General features: G+C 40.0%; 1 protein-coding gene and 1 pseudogene across 16 annotated transcripts in view; one reads left to right on the top strand and one right to left on the bottom strand.

The window, feature by feature from the left end:
- Nucleotides 1-18289, top strand: part of DST (dystonin) — a 480589-nt gene that overhangs the window by 71149 nt on the left and 391151 nt on the right. The gene's annotated exons all lie outside the window — the stretch shown is intronic.
- Nucleotides 11854-12043, bottom strand: LOC100688131 (annotated as a pseudogene).

The following is an 18289-nucleotide window of genomic DNA, read 5'->3' as shown; positions in this document are numbered from 1 at the left end:
GAGAATAAATATAACTTGGTAACAAAAATATGTATGGTAAGGAAAATTATATATATATATATTATATATATTCCACAATTTTAGAGATACATATATAGTTGGTTTCTAGCTTTATCAAATGGGTAGATTGTGGCATTTAACTAAAATGGGAATAAAGCAAGATGAAAGGAATAGGGTGTAATGTAGTGGAGCAGGAAGATATGTTGGATTTAGTATGTGTGGTACATGAGAGCTAAAGAGTGGTAGAGAAAACCACCATGATGAAACAAATGGAAGATATAACCAGAGAGGGAAATCAGGAGTGGTGTCACAGAAGCCAAGAGAAGTCTGAATTCCAAGAAAGGAGTGGTAAGGATATAAAATATTGCCAAGAAGTCAAGAAAGGTGAAGACTGAATTTGTGCTCTGAACTTTAAGCAGCAACAAAGAGGACATAAGTGCTTTGGAGGGAGGACATTTTAGATGTATGATGTTGAGCAGAAACCAGATTTCAGTGTATTAAAGAGTACCTGGGACTTTTGATTTCAAGGTAGCAAGTAGGTTACTTTCAGTCTCTGATTCTTTTTGTAAAATCACTCCAAAACAACAAGGAGAACAAGAAACTGAAAGATAAAGTCAATCTGTGATGAAAGTGAGAGGCATTTGTAATCTTGAACAACAGTACATGGAGATGAAAGCAAATGGAGAAAGGTAAATGATTTAGCCAAGAAGAGAAAAAGTGTATGGAGAATCTCACCACTACCCCTTTCCCAGCATCCTAGACATAGAGAGGAATAGGAATCACCTTGTTTTGGTGCAGGCAGAAATTAGATGAGGATTGCAAGTAGGAATTGTTTGAAAGTCTCTATAAAGGGCATTTGACCAGGCACCTTTGTTACTATTTAGACAGGAAAACCATCTGAATCTTCCTCCTCACCCCTACAGGAGAAGAAAATTTAAATTTCTAGGGCACCTGGCTGACTACAGCATGCAACTCTTGATCTTGGGATTGTAAATTAGAGCCCCACGCTGGGTGGAAAGATTACTTAACGATAAAATCTTAAACAAAAAGTATAATTTCTGAAAAAGTTAAATCAGAGAGACTATGGATTTAGGAATAACAGGCATTGAAGAAGGTTGGAGTGCAGTGTGGAAGTAAATCTGATAAGACTTCTACACTTCAGCACCCTCACCCCACTACCATACTCCCAGCTCCAGAATGCCAGCATCCAGGCTTATACCTCTCAGACAGGTCAGTGGAAGACTCTACTCTGAAGAAATTGAACTATCCTGAGGAAGACAGATTTTAGTGGGTATCCTATAAAAAAGTAAACTTCTACCTATTTCTTGATAATGGGTCCCACCAGTTGACACACTTCATCCGTTATGCTTTGGCAAAGCCCAGTAGTTGGACAAACCTAAATCAAATTCCCAAAGGTTCCAGTGAGCTTTTTAGTATCTCCGTCCTGAATGTGAATAGATGGCTAACCATCACAAGATATTGAAGAAAGCCTCCAACATAAAGGAGAGAAAACAAAAACTCCAAACTAACAAAGGGGGTAAAAAGATGAATTCAGAGGACATAGTGACAGTATAGGGAGATGAAGAAAATTCTTAATATCCTCAAAAGGGTAAGAGAAGATATAATATATTTAAATATAATTAAAGAAATTTAAAAAACATGACCCTTCATAAATATAAGCTAAGGCTATTTAAAGATTTTATTCAACTCATTAATTAATGGGGGAGCCTGCCAGGTAACAAGATCAATTCAAAGGAGAGTCTGAAGGAGATATATAATTAGTCAAGAATGTAGAAGCGAATTTGCTAATAGATGCAAAACAGATTAATATCTTGTGGGTGAATAATATGTGATATTGGAGTTGCCATTTTTGCTGGGTGGAAATCAGTTGGATCACTAGACAAAATTCATTTGCATTGTTATGGATAAGAATCATTTGTTTTATTACAGGTTACCTTTACTCTTACAGGGTTATAAACAGCATGGTCTAATGGTTCTCAAAGATGGTTCCTAGTCTAGCAGGATCAGAATCACCTGGAAGCTTGTTCTGATTAACTGAATAAAACATTCTAGAAGTTGGGCAGCCCTGGTGGCTCAGCGGTTTAGTGTTGCCTTCAGCCCAGGGCAGGATCCTGGAGACCTAGGATTGAGTCCCACGTCGGGCTCCCTGCATGGAGCCTGCTTCTCCCTCTGCCTGTGTTTCTGCCTCTCTCTCTCTCTCTCTCTGTCTCTCATGAATAAATAAATAAAATCTTTAAAAAAAATTCTGGAAGCCGAGTCCAGAAGTCTGTGTTTTAGCAAGCCCTCCAACTGCTACTGATAGATGAATTATGAAGTGGCACAGCCACTGATTTAGTTGTCTGTTTTTTTTTAATTTTAATTTTTTTATTAAGTAGGCTCTATGCCCAATGTGGGCTCAAACTTATGACCCCAGGAATCGAGAGTCACATGCTCTATGAACTGAGCCAGTTAGGCACCCCTTAGTTTCTGTTTTATATTTAAAAAAAATTTTTTTTTTTGGATGCAGTCAATAGAAACTCAGAGTTACCCATCTCTATTGAATTAGATAATCCTCAAAGGGAAGAGAAAAATGGTGAAAATTGTCAAAGAAATAAAACAACAAAAGGTCTCAAAACTGAAGAATGTGAGTCTTTAGATTAAAAAGACCTAGTAGGGGCGCCTGGCTGGCTCTGTTGGAAAACCATGTGACTGTTGATCTTAGGGACATGAGTTGGAACCCTGTGTTGTGTATAGTTTATTAAGTAACCAACCCTGTGTTGGTTACTCAGATCTACTGAGTGCCTAACATGATGATTAAATAAAAGACATATGTTAAGACATATTAGTATATGATGCAGGACACTAGGGGTAATAAGATGATCCTATAAGCTGAGAGAGAGGGAGATGGAGGAGTGGAGGAGAGCATGGGTAAGGAGAAAGGAGGGAAGAGTAGAGAGAAGGTGAAAGAGAAGAAGACATCAACATGAGTTAAAATGGTTATATTTATTGTATGTAAACTATTCCTCAGTAGAAGTGATTTTAAAAAAAGACAAAGAATGAGAAAATAAAGGGCACCTGGGTGGCTCAGTTGATTGAGGATCTGACTCTTGATCTCAGCTTAGGTCTTGATCTCAGGATTGTGAGTTCAAGCCCCGCATTGTGCTCTGCACTAGGTGTGGAGCCTACTTTTAAAAAAGAAAGAAAAAAAAAAAAAGAATGAGGAAATAGAGTTGAATTGGACTTTGGAAAAATATCAGAAGCTTTAACATAATGAAGAATTGCTCTTGAAATTCTGAGGGAAAATGACTTCCAATCCAGAATGTTTAGCCCAAGCTGTCAATAAAGTATGAGGATAAATGACATTGTCACACTTGCAGGGATTCACAAGATTTCTATCAGGTGAACCTTTTCTTACTTGACTGAAAGAAGATGTTTTTTTTTTTTTTTAAAGATTTTATTTTTTTTTATTTTTATTTATTTATGATAGTCACACACAGAGAGAGAGAGAGAGGCAGAGACACAGGCAGAGGGAGAAGCAGGCTCCATGCACCGGGAGCCCGATGTGGGATTCGATCCCGGGTCTCCAGGATCGCGCCCTGGGCCAAAAGCAGGCGCTAAACCACTGCGCCACCCAGGGATCCCAAGATGTTTTATTTCAAATGATGGAATATAACAGGAAAGAAAAAGACATGAGATCCAGGAAACAGGATTAACACAGGAAAAGAAGTGAAGAGAATCTGTAGGATGATACAAAAGAAGATGGTCCCAAACTCCTATCTGTGCAGCAGAGCTAGGTGGCAGCTGGCAGAGATGGGAGGATGGGAAGGCTCATGAAGAGATTTCTACAGGAATAAAAAAGGAACAAATATGGCCATATGGAAAATTTACATTGAAAGGAGTTGTACAGAGCTCTCGGTAGGTGTCAAAGCATAGCCAGAGTGGCAGGTGAACTTGGTTTTCCTGGGATGAGTGTTGAGGATGGCAGCCCAGGTGGAGACCTGGCACAGCCTCTGAAGTCAGTGAAGCTCCAGAGGAGAAATGCTAAAATAAGGCACTGCTGGATCTCCTTCATCAGCACAGCCACTGCTTTCCTGAATGGCAGAGGAATTGGGTTCATCTGGGCCAAGCGAATCCCCAAGTTCCCTCTGGGCACCATCCTCCTAGCACAGATGGAGTGGGTCTGCTCTTATATTCTCATCAGATCTCAGTAGTCCCCCTGAGCCGCCTGGGGTCTGGTTGGGCTGGATCCTTCCCTCCTCAGCTGGCCTATGTACGCCAGCTCCATGGAGCTGGGGTCTTGGGGGTGAATCTTTCAAACAAATCAGAAACATAGATATTAAAATAAAGAAAATACAAAGAAATGAGGCAGTCATTAACTGGAAGTTTGAATAGCAAGGAAATTTAATCCTGATATGCACTTGATTAAACAGGGAATAATATTGACATAGAATTAATCATGAAATCACTGAATGTGGATTTGCTTAAATCCACATTCAGTGGATTTAAGCAAAATTTATGTAAGAAAGGTATAATCTTTGTCTACCACCATAGAAACTCAATAAATAATGTCTAAATTAATGAATCTAGAAATATACTATTTGCATATTATGTACAACCATAAAAGTAAACCAAGGAGTTGAAAGTGGTTGCATCCAGGAGGAGATGCACTATTTTTGTGTATAATCTGTTTATTGATTAGGATGCAAAGAGAAATCCAACTTACTCCTTCTTGCCAATCTCCACATAAATCACTCTCTGCTTCTAAGAGAAAATACAAGACAGGTTTCACAACTTTTCTGCAAAAATGGAAAGTCCTGGGGTTTCTTTCAAGCATTAAAGATTTTAGCACAGTCTAGTAATAGCATAACCCCAGGCAGGTGTTGTGTATTATCACAACTCCATATTTGAAGTTAATATTCCTCTTTTCCCTGAGCCTGAGTCAGAGTCAGGGGAAGCGGCAAAGGTCATTGTTGGTTTCTTTGTCTTCTTTGTTTTCTCCCATGTGGTCCAGTTGTTGCTTTAGGATTGGCCCAATGAGAAGAGGGGATTAAGGGACAAAAGACTAGCTTTCACAGCTCCATGTAGTTAAGATCTGGCTTGGTACCCTCTCCATGTGTTGTACTTTCCTTCACGTGGGAAGAATCTTTCCCTTGCTTGTGTATTCTGCATTGGCCCCCTGAGCTTCTGATGATTCACCCCCTCTATTTGGTCCCTTCTTCTATCTACAAAGTTCTTTTGGATAGAATCCCCTTGGATAGGAGTCTAAATTAGCCCAGCCCCTCTCTCTTGGGACCCACGTGAAGCTCCCCAAAAGCTTGTGCTTTTGCCTATCAGGATGGTTAGCTCAATCCTGGGGAGCTTTTTATTCCAGACACAGTCTTCACCTTTAAATTTTCTTGGTGAGAGTTATATTCTAGTCATGTTCTCTAACACCAGGGAGACATGCTTAACCCCTCAGGAGGTCTCCTTGTACTCTATTTCTTGTTATAAGATACAGGGTAAGAACACTGACTCTTCTTCTAAGAGGCAATGTTCAAAGCATCAGTAGATTTCTCCAAAGCAATCTCTCTTGGTTTCTGGCTTTGTCTGTCTCTCTGAGTGGATGATGGACTCTTGTTACTCTAATTGGTTTTCATAGATGCTCTAGCACAATACTTTTCACACATTTGTGGAGAACATTTTTTAAAAAATTTTTGATGCATTGAAGATCTACATATGGTCATTTAATGCATGACTGATCTCTTCAGCTCATATCACGGGTGACTTGCCATATGAGTTCAGTAGTGCCTGAAATGGTCTGTTCAATAAGGCAAGTCTGCTGACTATTTGCTTTTCCAGAGCAATGTCAAATTATTCAGAAAGTTGCTAAATACTCTTGATTTCCATATTTACCTTGCAGCAGACTAGTAAAACAGTTCTCAGACTGGCATAATTCTATGGGCATATTTTTAGTTGTGCTGTTTCAGCATTTTCCTTTAGGATCTCTTTAGGATTGAGAGATGGTGAGAATTTATGTATCATTCCTGGGGCATCAAGCTAAAATAGACCAAAAAAAGTTCTAGTTTAATATCCTATTATAGTTATATCTTAATTCCACTAAATATATTTATTACATGTCTGCTCTATGACACAGATTCTAAAAAAATAGAGCATGTATTCTGAAAAGGGGAGAAACATAATAAACGAATAGCTAAATATATACTATGTTAGGAAATGATAAGTGGTATGAAAAAAATGCTTGAGGTAAGAGGGAAAGAAAGGTGGGGGTAGAAGGGTGGGCTGCAGTTTTATATTGCATACTCAGAGAATGTGTTTTGATAAAGTAACATTTCATCAGAGATCTATATCAGTGACAGCACCATGCATCTGCATAAAAAAGGCTTTTAGGTCAAATACTTTTTAGCATTATTAGCTTCTTAGCTTATGAGAGCCTGTCTTTGATAAAAAATAGAAGCAAATTTAAAAATGAAGGGGGCAAAATGAATGGGAGATGAGGACATGGAGAGAGATTGTAGATTACCTAAGAAGGGAATGAGGAAATTAGGCAGTAAGCTAGGGAGGATGTAGGATTCAGAAAGGTCTTTTTTTATTTTTAAGAGGTGGGGTGAGGGGCAGAGGGAGAGGGAGAGAGAAAATCCTAAGCAGGCTGCATGCCCAGCACGGAGCTCAACGTGGGATTTGATTTCATGACCCTGTGATTGTGACTTGAGCTGAAATCAAGAGTAGGATGGCCAACTGACTAAGCCACCCAGGTGCACCCAGAAATGTCTTTCTTAAGATGGGAGAATTTTATAAAAAAAAAAAAGATGGGAGAATTTTGAGATGCTTTGGTGAGAAGAAAGGGAGGCTTTCCTTGGGCCTGCACAGAATAAAGCTAGGGGTAAGAGCAGAAATAGGTACATTTTAGAATTGATGGAGTTTGTTAAATAGGAATAGTGCTGCAGGGCCAATTGATGTTAGATGTTTTTACATTTGTTGGGGGAAATAAACTGACTGGTTGAGTGATGTTTTCAAAGCAGGTTTTAGCAATATAGGATCAGGAGTTAAGGTGAATATTTTGGCTGATTCAATATGGAGGGTAGAATTGATAGCTCTCGAGAGGGTGGCTGATATATTGATGACAAGAGAATGCTTGAAATAACACATTGTGAGACCAGTGGAGGGAGAACAGGAAACCACAAGGGCAGGATTGCATCTGATGACAAATAAAGAGGGTTGGAGGTCTGGTTAACTTGAAAAGGGGTGAGAGAATTAGCCAGAAATCTGAGATCATCTTGTTGGGTTAGAATGAGAAGTTTTGGAGTTGGTTCAGTTCCAGGTGGTGTTGGGGCCATGGTCCAGAAGAGGAGAGAAGGTGAAGATTATTTGAGTTCAGAAGGCTAGGAACTTTTGTGTTGAAGTGTTAGATGGCTCATCCAAATGATGTGGAAATCTTCCCAGTTGATGATGACACTCAATGTGGAGAAGAAGCAGGGAGTCAGATGCCAAAGTCCTCAGTTAATGAGGTAGTGGTGTCGCCAAGGGTCAGACAATTCAGAAAGGAGACAAAAGTGGCCTTGAATGATGGCAGAGATGTAACAGAGGCAGGCTTTTGATGGGAGACATGTGGGAGAAGGAGCAGCCTCTGGTAGAGGAATGCAGGGGTTTGGAGAGTGGGCACTTAATAAATGATTAAGGTAAGACAAGCAGTGGAGTTGCTACTTTCTGTGAGAAGGTAGAGCTTATTGACTGTGAAATGGAGGTTCCAAAGGGCACCTAGAAAAAGTTGGCAGGGAGGGTAGTGGTGGAGGAGATATAGACAGCAGGGTGATAGTCTTTGAGAGGAGAGTTGCCCGTGGGGCTTGAATTTGGGGCAGTAGCCGAGGATGGCAGGGGTGGGTGAGTTCGCCTGTGCAGAGATCTCAGCAGCTTTAGGGACAGACTTCAGAGGAATCAGAGGCAGCCTTCTGCCATCCACACCAGAAGTCTGTAGCCTTAGGTGCAGACCAGAAGGCTAGGTGGTGTTTCCCTTAGACTCTAGTCTGTTCGTAGAGTGTGCGCTCCTTAAAGGCTTTTGGAATGACAGACCTAAATATATTATTGATTCTAAAATAAAAAGTTTGGAACTTGAACTTAAACAATGTTTATTATTATTATTTTTTAAAGATTTTATTTATTTATTTGAGAGAGATTGAGAGCAGAGCAAGAGAGAACACGAGCAGGGGGAGGGAGAGGGCCAGAGAGAGAGAGAAGCAGGCTCCCTATGGAGCAGGGAGCCCAATGTGATGCGGGGCTCAATCCTAGGACCCTGGGATCCTGGCCTGAGCTGAAGGCAGAAGCTTAGTTGACTGAGCCACCCAGGCACCCAGGTGCCCCAAACTTAAACGAACTTTAAGTAAATGCCTATAAAATGTATTTAAACTGGGTGGTTGTAATTCAACTTTTATATAATTATACATAAGTGAAATTTAAAATCAATTCAGAAAGTTGTTTTAAAAAATTTATTGACATAATAAAGCTCTTTCAAACATTCAATGAAAAAATGTATCTGATTGTAAGCCTGATGTGATACGGGCAGAACATGTAAAACAGGCCTAGGACCTTTTGAATATCTCAAAACATCTTCTGGCTTGAGTTCCAAATATGAGCTCAGCAAGGAGTTATGCAGAAGATGTTAGTGAAGATAACCAGACCGTTCATACGACCTTCTTCAGGTGGTTGGGAGGGGACTGTTCTGTGGAATCATCTCTCTCAAGGGTGTCAGCTTTGGAATCTGCCTTTTGTGATTTGGAGGCTTAATTTCATTATTTCTTCAAAATCTTTTAAACATCATATGATTTGTAGTGGGGGTTGAGAAGCATTTGAAAGGACAAGTATTCTTGGGATGCCTGGCTGGCTCAGTGGTTGAGCGTCTGTCTGCCTTTGGCCCAGGGCATGATCCTGGAGACCCAGGATCGAGTCCCACATGGGCTCCCTACATGGAGTCTACTTTTCCCTTTGCCTCTCTCTCTCTCTGTCTCTTATGAATAAATAAATAAAATCTTTGAAAAAAAAGAAGAAAGGACAGGTATTCTTCAGACTTATGTACGAGGATACAGTCTGAGAGTTTTAAGACCTCGATTTACACTACAGCAATTACTTCATCTCTTTGAGCTATAGCTTTTTTTTGATGTAGAATGAGAATAATAGCAATATATACCTCATAGGATTCTTGCAGATTCAACAAGATAATATATTTTTTAAGAGACTTTATTTATTTATTCATAGAGACACACACACACACAGAGGCAGAGACATAGGCAGAGAGAGAAGCAGGCACTGTGCAGAAAGCCTGACGTGGGACTTGATCCAGGGTCTCCAGGATCACGCCCTGGGCTGCAGTTGGCGCTAAACCGCTGCGCCACTGGGGCTGCCCCAACAAAATAATATTTTGACAGGGTTTTGGGAACTATAAATGCCCCATATGGGTGGTTATGATGGACAGAGATTTTGGGTGGCATGATGGTGATAAAGAATGATGAAAAGAAAGTAAGATAGTTGATACCTGACACTCTCATTGGCTGCATGCCTGGCCTGGTCATTTGGTCGGTCTGTCTATCTATCTATCTATCTATCTATCTATCTATCTATCTATCTATCTATCTATCTCCTATAACCCACCATTCCAAACAAAAGCTAGGATTGGCTAGGATTTCATCTCTGTCCAATCATATGAACTCTCCAGCCACCTGAATGCTCAATACTCAAGGTAACCATTATTCTGAACATTTATATCATTATCTTGTTTACCTTTTCACAGAGTTTATTGCATCTCTTTGTATTCTTAAAAAGTTCACATTTTAAATTTTTAGTTGTTTTTAACTTAATAAGAAAGACTATCATACCTTATGTAATTATTTGGAACATACTTTCACTTAATATTGCATTGCTAATATTCAAACTGTAGTGTATTCATCCAACTTGTGTGAATGTACCAGTTTGTTCATTTATTCAGGCACTTGTAGATGGGCATTTGTTTCCAGGCTTTATTCATTTCAGTGCTACTCCAAGTTTTCTTGCATATGCCATTTACACTGCATGTGTAAGTTCTTCTTGGCTACATGCTTAGCAGAATTACTACATCATAGGGTATACATGAGAGTTAAACTAGAAAATGCCAAGTGGTTTTTCAAAGACTTACACCACTTATGCTTCCATCTGCATGGATAAACAAGCATGTGGAGCCATGTTCTTTTCTGCCCATAGTGATATTAGAGTTTAAACATTTTTGTTAATTGAATTCATGTAATATGTTATCTCATTGTGGGTTTTGATTTGTTTTATTCTGATGACTAATGACACCAACATATATATATGTTCCTCTCTCTCTCTCTCTCTCTCTCTCTCTCTCTATATATATATATATATATATATTTTTTTTTTTAAATCTCAAGTGTAAACATTTTTATTTCCATTCGAAAAAAAAGTTGATTGGGGAACACTGTTTGATGGCTCTCCTGGTAGCTTCTGCTTCATTACCAAATTAGCATCACACCTTCATGGCATCACTTTCCTAAGTTGTATAGTTGTTTTATGCATGTGACTCATAGTCTTTTACTGCTTCTAAGGGATTTAAAATATTATGTATCCCATTTTTACAATACTGTGTTTGCCATCATTATTATATAAGATTTTAAAAAATTATTTCAAATAATACCTTCTCATAAAATAAAAATTATTTCACCTACTTAAAACTTGCATTCCATTTAACAACAGAATATGTAACTGCTTAAAAGAGCCAAGTGACATAAGTGAATGCAAAAAAAATTTTGTTTAAAGTTCAAAGTCGATATTTTAAAACATAGCAATAGAGGAAATGTCCTATATCATCACATTAAACAATATTTATATACTACTATATGAATGATACTATACAAAATCTCAAATATATCATCTCCTTGTTTGGAAAATACATTCACAATTATTTTACTATTACTTGAACCTGCATCATAACTTATTTATCTTGTCTTCTCCTACCTATTTTTTATTTTTTTTTACCTTTTTTTGGTGTATTTTTTTATTGGACTTCGATTTGCCCAACATATTTGCCAACAATATAACATATTACATTTGCCACAGTGCTCATCCTGTCAAGTGCCCCCCTCAGTGCCTGTCACCCAGTTATCCCATCCACCCGCCACCTCCCCTTCCACTTCCACTTGTTCATTTCCCAGAGTTAGGAGTCTCTCATGTTTTGTCACCCTCTCTGATTTTTCCCACTCATTTTCTCTCCTTTTCCCTATAACCCCTTTCACTATTTTTTATATTCCCTGTATGAGTGAAACCATATAATGATTGTCCTTCTCCAATTGACTTCCTTCACTCAGCATAATACCCTCCAGTTCCATACACGTGGAACCAAATGGTGAGTATTCTTTCTCTCTTTCTTTTCTCTTTTCTTTTCTTTTCTTTTCTTTTCTTTTCTTTTCTTTTCTTTTCTTTTCTTTTCTTTTCTTTTCTTTTCTTTTCTTTTCTTTTCTTTCTTTCTTTCTTTCTTTCTTTCTTTCTTTCTTTCTTTCTTTCTTCTTTCTTTCTTTCTTTCTTTCTTTTACAACCAACACATCCTTTATTTACTTGATTGAAAGTAATGGTACATACGAGGCTTAATAGAGTTGCCCTCCACTTTATTCTGACTCCAGAGTTGTATTCCGATGCTTGAGACTGCTCAACTGCTGCTCTTGTCAGTGGTTGGTTTTCTTTCAGGATCAAGGTGGGTACTTTCGTACAAAATCTTATTTTTAATTCCATCTCTGGCAATTCTTTCCTGGATTCTTAGCTTTGCATAATTATACCTACAGTGGAACCAGCATCTTAAAGTCACCAAGATAAATCCTCCTACTCCAATGTCACATGATCTTCTAATCCTACTAGTTAGCAAAAAATGTCCAAGGCCAGCCACAAGCAATCCTAACGAACCATACAATACCGAATCCCGTACACAGGGAATGTTTTCAACATCTCAAATTCCTAGGAGCTTAAAGGGCTTCCCCTTGGTGGGCTTGCCGGGCTTTGGTGTGGCGGCCATGGCTTCCGGTGGGCGCCTGCGGCCTGGTTTTCTTTTTCAATATTCCCCTGGCTATTCGAGGTCTTTTCTGATTCCATACAAATCTTAAGATTATTTGTTCTAACTCTCTGAAGAAAGTCCATGGTATTTTGATAGGGATTGCATTAAATGTGTAAATTGCCCTGAGTAGCATAGACATTTTCACAATATTAATTCTTCCAATCCATGAGCATGGAATATATTTCCATCTCTTTGTGTCTTCCTCAATTTCTTTCAGAAGTGTTCTGTAGTTTTTAGGGTAGATAGAGATCCTTTACCTCCTTGGTTAGGTTTCTTCCTAGTTATCTTCTGCTTTTGGGTACAATTATAAATGGGATTGACTCCTTAATTTCTTTTTCTTTCAGTCTCATTGTTAGTGTATAGAAATGCCACTGATTTCTGGGCATTGATTTTGTATCCTGCCACACTGCCGAATTGCTGTATAAGTTCTAGCATTTTAGGGGAGAGTCTTTTGGGCTTTCTATGTATAGTATCATGTCATCTGCGAAGAGGGAGAGTTTGACTTCTTCTTGCCAATTTGGATGCCTTTTATTTCTTTTTGTTGTCTGATTGGTGTGGGTAGGACTTCTACTATTATGTTGAATAGCACTGTTGAGAGTGGACATCCATGTCATGTTCCTGATCATAGGGGAAAGGCTCTCAGTTTTTCCCCATTGAGAATGATACTTGCTGTGGGCTTTTCATAGATGGCTTTTAAGATGCTGAGGAATGTTCCCTCTTTCTCTACACTATGAAGAGTTTTGATCAGGAATGGATGCTGTATTTTGTCAAATGCTTTCTCTGCATCTATTGAGATGCATATATCATATGGTTCTTGTTTTTTCTCTTGTTGATGTGATCTATTACACTGATTGTTTTATGAGTGTTGAACCAACCTTGCATCCCAGGGATAAATCCCACTTGGTCATGGTGAATAATCTTCTTAATGTACCTTTGGATCCTATTGGCTAGTATCTTGCTGAGAATTTTGTATCTGTGTTCATCAGGGATATTGGTCTATATTCTCCTTTTTGGTGGGGTCTTTGGTTTTGGAATTAAGCTGATAGTGGCCTCATAAAATGAGTTTGGAAGTATTTCACCCCTTTCTATCCTTTGGAACAGCTTTAGTAGAATAGGTATTGTTTCTTCTTTAAATGTTTGATAGAATTCCCCCTGGGAATCCATCTGACCCTGGACTTTTGTGTCTTGGGCGGTTTTTGATGACTGCTTCAATTTCCTCCCTGGTTATTGGCCTGTTCAGGTTTTCTATTTCTTCCTGTTCCAGTTTTGGTAGTTAGTGGTTTTCCAGAAATGCATACATTTCTTCTAAATTGCCTAATTTATTGGTGTATATCTGCTCATAATATGTTCTTAAAATCGTTTGTATAACAAAAAAAAATCGTTTGTATTTTCTTGGTATCTCCTCTTTCATTCATGATTTTATTAATTTGAGTCTTTTTTCTTTTTAATAAGCCTGGCTATAGGTTTATCTATTTTATTAATTCTTTCAGGGACACCTGGGTGGCTCAGCGGCTTAGCGCTTCCCTTTGGTCCAGGCCATGATCCTGGGGTCCCAGGATCAAGTCCCACATTGGGCTATCTGCATGGAGCCTGCTTCTCCCTCTGCCTGTGTCTCTGCTTTTCCCTCTGTATCTCTCATGAATAAATAAATAAAATGTTAAAAAAAATAATTCTTTCAAAGAACTAACTCCTGGTTTTGTTGATCAGTTCCACAGTCCTTCTGGTTTCTATTTCATTGATTTTTGCTTGAATATTTATTATCTATCTTCTTCTGCTCGGTGTAAGTTTTACTTGCTGTTCTTTCTCCAGTTCCCTTAGGTGCAAGGTTATGTTGTGTATTTGAGTTTTTTCCAATTTTCTGAGGAAGGCTTGTATTGCACTGTATTTCCCTCTTAGTACCGCTTTTGCTGTATCCCAAAAATTTTGAATGGTTGTATCTTAATTTTCATTAGTTTCCATGAACCTTTTTAATTCTTCTCTAATTTCCTGGTAGACCCATTCATCTTTTAGTAGGATGCTCTTTAACCTCCACATGTTTAAGTTTCTTCCAAATTTCTTCTGTGATTGAGTTCTAGTTTCAAAGCATTGTGTTCTGAAAATATGCAGGGGACAATCCCAATCTTTTGGTATTGGTTGAGACCTGATTTGTGACCCAGTATGTGGTCTATTCTGGAGAAAGGCCCATGTGCACTTGAGAAGAATGTGCATTCAGTTGTGTTCGGATGGAAAGTTCTGTGTATATCTGTGTAATCCATCTGGTCCAGTGTATCATTTAAAGCTCTTGTTTCTTTGGTGATGTTGTGCTTAGAATATCTGCCATTTGCAGAAAGTGCCATGCTGAAGTCTCTTACTATTAGTGTATTATTATCTAAGTCTTTACTTTGATTATTAATTGATTGATATACTTGGCAGCTCCCACATTCAGGGCATAAATATTCATGATTGTTAGGTCTTCTTGTTGGATAGACTAGTTTAAGTATGATATAGTGTCCCTCTTCATCTTTTACTACAGTGTTTGAGATAAACTTTAATTTTTCTGATATGAGGCTTGCTACCCCAGCTTTCTTTTGAGGACCATTTGCATGGTAAATGGTTCTCCACCCTTTCATTTTCAGGCTGGAGGTATCCTTAAGTCTAAAATGAGTTTCTTGTAGACAGCAAATAGATGGGTCTTGCTTTTTTATCCTATCTGAAACCCTGCATCTTTTGATGGGATCATTTAACCCATTCACATTCAGAGTAACTATTGAAAGATATGAATTTAGTCTCATTGTAATACCTATTCAGTCCCTGTTTTTGTGGATTGTTTCTTTGGGCTTCCTCTTTTACAGAGTCTCCCTTAATATTTCTTGCAGAGGTGGTTTGGTGGTCACATATTCTTTCAGTTTCTGCCTATCTTGGAAGCTCTTTATCTCTCCTTCTATTCTGAATGAGAGCCTTGCTGGATAAAGTATTTTTGGCTGCATGTTTTTTTTAGTACCCTGAATATATCATGCCAGCCCTTTCTGGCCTGCTATGTCTCTGTCACGAGATCTGCTGTTAATCTAATATTTCTCCCCATATAAGTTAAGAATCTCTTGTCTTTTGCTGCTTTAAGGATTTTCTCGTTATCTTTGGAATTTGCAAGTTTCACTATTAAATGTCGATGTGTTGAACGGTTTTTATTGATTTTGCAGGGGGCACCTCTCTATCTCCTGGATCTGAATGCCTGTTTCCCTCCCCAAATTAGGGAAGTTCTCAGCTATGATTTGTTCAAGTGTGCTTTCTGGCCCTCTGTCCCTCTCGGCGTTTTCTGGAACCCCAATTAAATGTAGATTTTTCCTTCTGAGCTATCATTTATTTCCCTTAACCTTTCCTCATGGTCTTTTAATTGTGTTTCTTTTTTTTTTCCTCAGCTTCCTTTCTTGCCATCAACTTGCCTTCTATGTTGCTCAGTCTTTCTTCCACCTCATTAACCCTCATCGTTAGGACAACCAGTTTGATTGATTGATTGGATTGATCATCTCATTTAATTGATTTTTAATTTTGGCCTGATTAGATCTAGATTTTGCAGTAACGAAATCTCTAGACTCCTGTATGTTTTTTTTCTAGAGCCACCAGTAGCTTTATAATTTTGCTTCTGAATTGGCTTTCTGATATCAAATTGTAATCCATATTCTGTAACTCTGAGGCAGAGAGTACTGTTTCTACTTCTTTCTTTTTTGGTGAATTCTCATTCTAGTCATTTTGCTCAGTGCGGAGTGGCTGTATGAGTGGGCTAAATCAAGAATATCAACCACAACCTAAGTAAATTTTACCCTAGGTGATTCTGACGGGGTTAGAGACTAGAAAATGAAAACAAAGATCAGAGTGAAATAAAACAAAAGGACCACTAAAGTGAAAAACAAATTTTAAAACAAAGTAGTAAAAAAGAAAAGCCCAAGAATCCCAAAGAAGAAGAAGAAAAAAAAAGAGAACAAAAGAAGAGAAAAAAGCAAAAGTAAAGAGGAAAAAAAAGAAAAAAAGTAGAAAAAAGGGGGGGACTGGGAAATGGTGGTGGTGAACAAGTTATAGTGGAGGGAGAATGTAGTAGTCTAACTGAGGGGTCCTAGAGGGTGATCCTCTTGCTTCTGAGTGTATTAAGTTCTGTATGTTAGAAGATGCTGAGTCCCAAATTTATATAAACCAGCAATACTTGAAGAAAGCCCCAACATTGGCCACCATAACATAAACGAGATAAAAGGGGGGCAGAATGGGGATGAAGGGAGAATATAATCTCACAGAATGAACCAGCATGATATACCACTTGGTTCTGGGTGCATGCTGGTCATGTTTTAGAAGGTATCAACTTCCACCATTGTCGAACAAAATGAGGCAGAGAAAATAAAAAACACAAAATAAAAAAACATATCTTGTATATCTGCCAAAATTAAGTTGAGTATGTTGAAGGGAATCTAGAAGTGGAAAATACATCTAAGACATGTAATTGTAGAAATATGAAAGTCAAAAAGGAAGAGACTTAAAAATGAAGAGGTGGTAAAATATTGTAGTTAAAGTGGGAAAAGGGAAAAAATACTGGAAATTTTGAGTCTGATATAAAAACGAGTTGTACTGGAAAAAGGGGGAAAAAAAAGTTGGGGGTATCCTCTGGTTCTATGTTCTGTAAATCCCTTGACTTCCCCTGGAGCTTTCCCGCACTGCTTGGTCAAGAACTTGCTCTTCCCCTGTCCTTGCAGCTGGTCTTCTGGGGGAGGAGCTGCTGTGCTGACTCAGGTGTGTGCACCTGGGGGAGCTGCTCCTCCCCCCTGCCGGGTTCGGGGCTCAGTGGGAGCTGTTTACCCCATGAGGCCCGTGTCCCCTGGCACCCCGCCTCTCCGAGGCACAGGGTGACACCAGGAGGAGCAACCCCACTGGTGGAGGCCAGCTCCCCAGCCCTGGAGTCAGCTCCCGCAGTAACCACCGCAGCTCCCAGTCCGCAGGGGCCTGGATGCTCCGGGGCGGGGACGCCAATCTGCACAGCTCGGGGGCGCCGGTGGCAGGAGCCTCCCCGCTGTCCTGGGCCCTCCCCACTTCTGCCTGCCCCGGGGGGAGCGCAGGATCCCCGCTGTGTCCCTAGCACCCTGGGTCCGGGGCCTGCGCCACTGCATTGCTCCCGGGGCCGAGGCTCCCGAAGGCAGCAGGGCGCAGCCCCCTCCGCCCGGAGCCCCCCCGACCCCCGGCTTCTCCCCGAGGCCCCGCCGGGCGCTCCAGCCCTTTACCGCGCTCGGCCACGGGGTGTGGGGCACTGTCCCCGGGGCACCTCCTCTGTTAGTGACCCCGGGAGGCTGGGGGCCCCACCGCCCTCCTGCGGTCCTGCCCGGGTTCCCCGCTGAGCCTTTCCCTCCGGGAAGAGTCCGGTGCGGATTGTTAAAGTTCCCGCTTCCCGGGGCGGGCTCTCCTGTCTCGGGGGCTCCCGCCAGGGCCTTAGCCGGCTCCTCGCGGGGGCTCCTCCCGCCCTGGATTTTTATTAGATTTGTTTCCACCTTCCTACCTTGTTAGAAGCAAAAACCCTTATCTCTGTAGTTTTCTGGCTGTTCTCTCCTAAATCTCAGGTCGAACCATAGGTGTGCAGGATGGTTTGGAAGTTACCTAGTGAGGTGGTGCGGCGGGTGAGGGAGGCCCCTGCTCCTCCGCCTGCTTGCCCCCCCACCGCCAATATCTTTTCATGTGTTTATTAGCCTTATGTATTTTCTCTTCTGCAAAATGTCCATTTCATTTGCCTCTCTCCTTGGTTATTTGGTTGTTAGTGCTTATTGATTTGTGGGAATTCTTTTTATACTTATGTTCTCTGGGTTTTAATTTAAATTATTATAGTTTTCATTGCTTTGTTATTTTTGATAATCTCATCTAACTCCAATTTTATACATACACATTTCTTTTATATCTAGGATCTGATAATATACTTGAGGTTTTTGTCTTTGGGTTTGTGTCTGTGTGTTGTTTTTGTAGTCCCACCTAGTGGGGCCTTGTCTCACTATGTTTTGCAATTTCTTAAAAAAATTTAGGTATAATTGACATACAACAGGGGATCCCTGGGTGGCTCAGTGGTTTGGTGCCTGCCTTTGGCTTAGGGCATGATCCTGGGGTCCCAGGATCCTATCCCGCCTCGGGCTCCGGGTGTGGAGCCTGCTTCTCCCTCTGCCTGTGTCTCTGTCTCTGTCTCTCTCTCTCTGTCTATCATGAATGAAT

The sequence above is a fragment of the Canis lupus genome, chromosome 12 (genome assembly GCF_011100685.1).
Source record: "Canis lupus familiaris isolate Mischka breed German Shepherd chromosome 12, alternate assembly UU_Cfam_GSD_1.0, whole genome shotgun sequence".
Lineage (NCBI taxonomy): Eukaryota > Metazoa > Chordata > Mammalia > Carnivora > Canidae > Canis > Canis lupus.
Note: the sequence above shows the minus strand (reverse complement) of the source record. Positions and strands in the feature narration are given on the sequence as shown.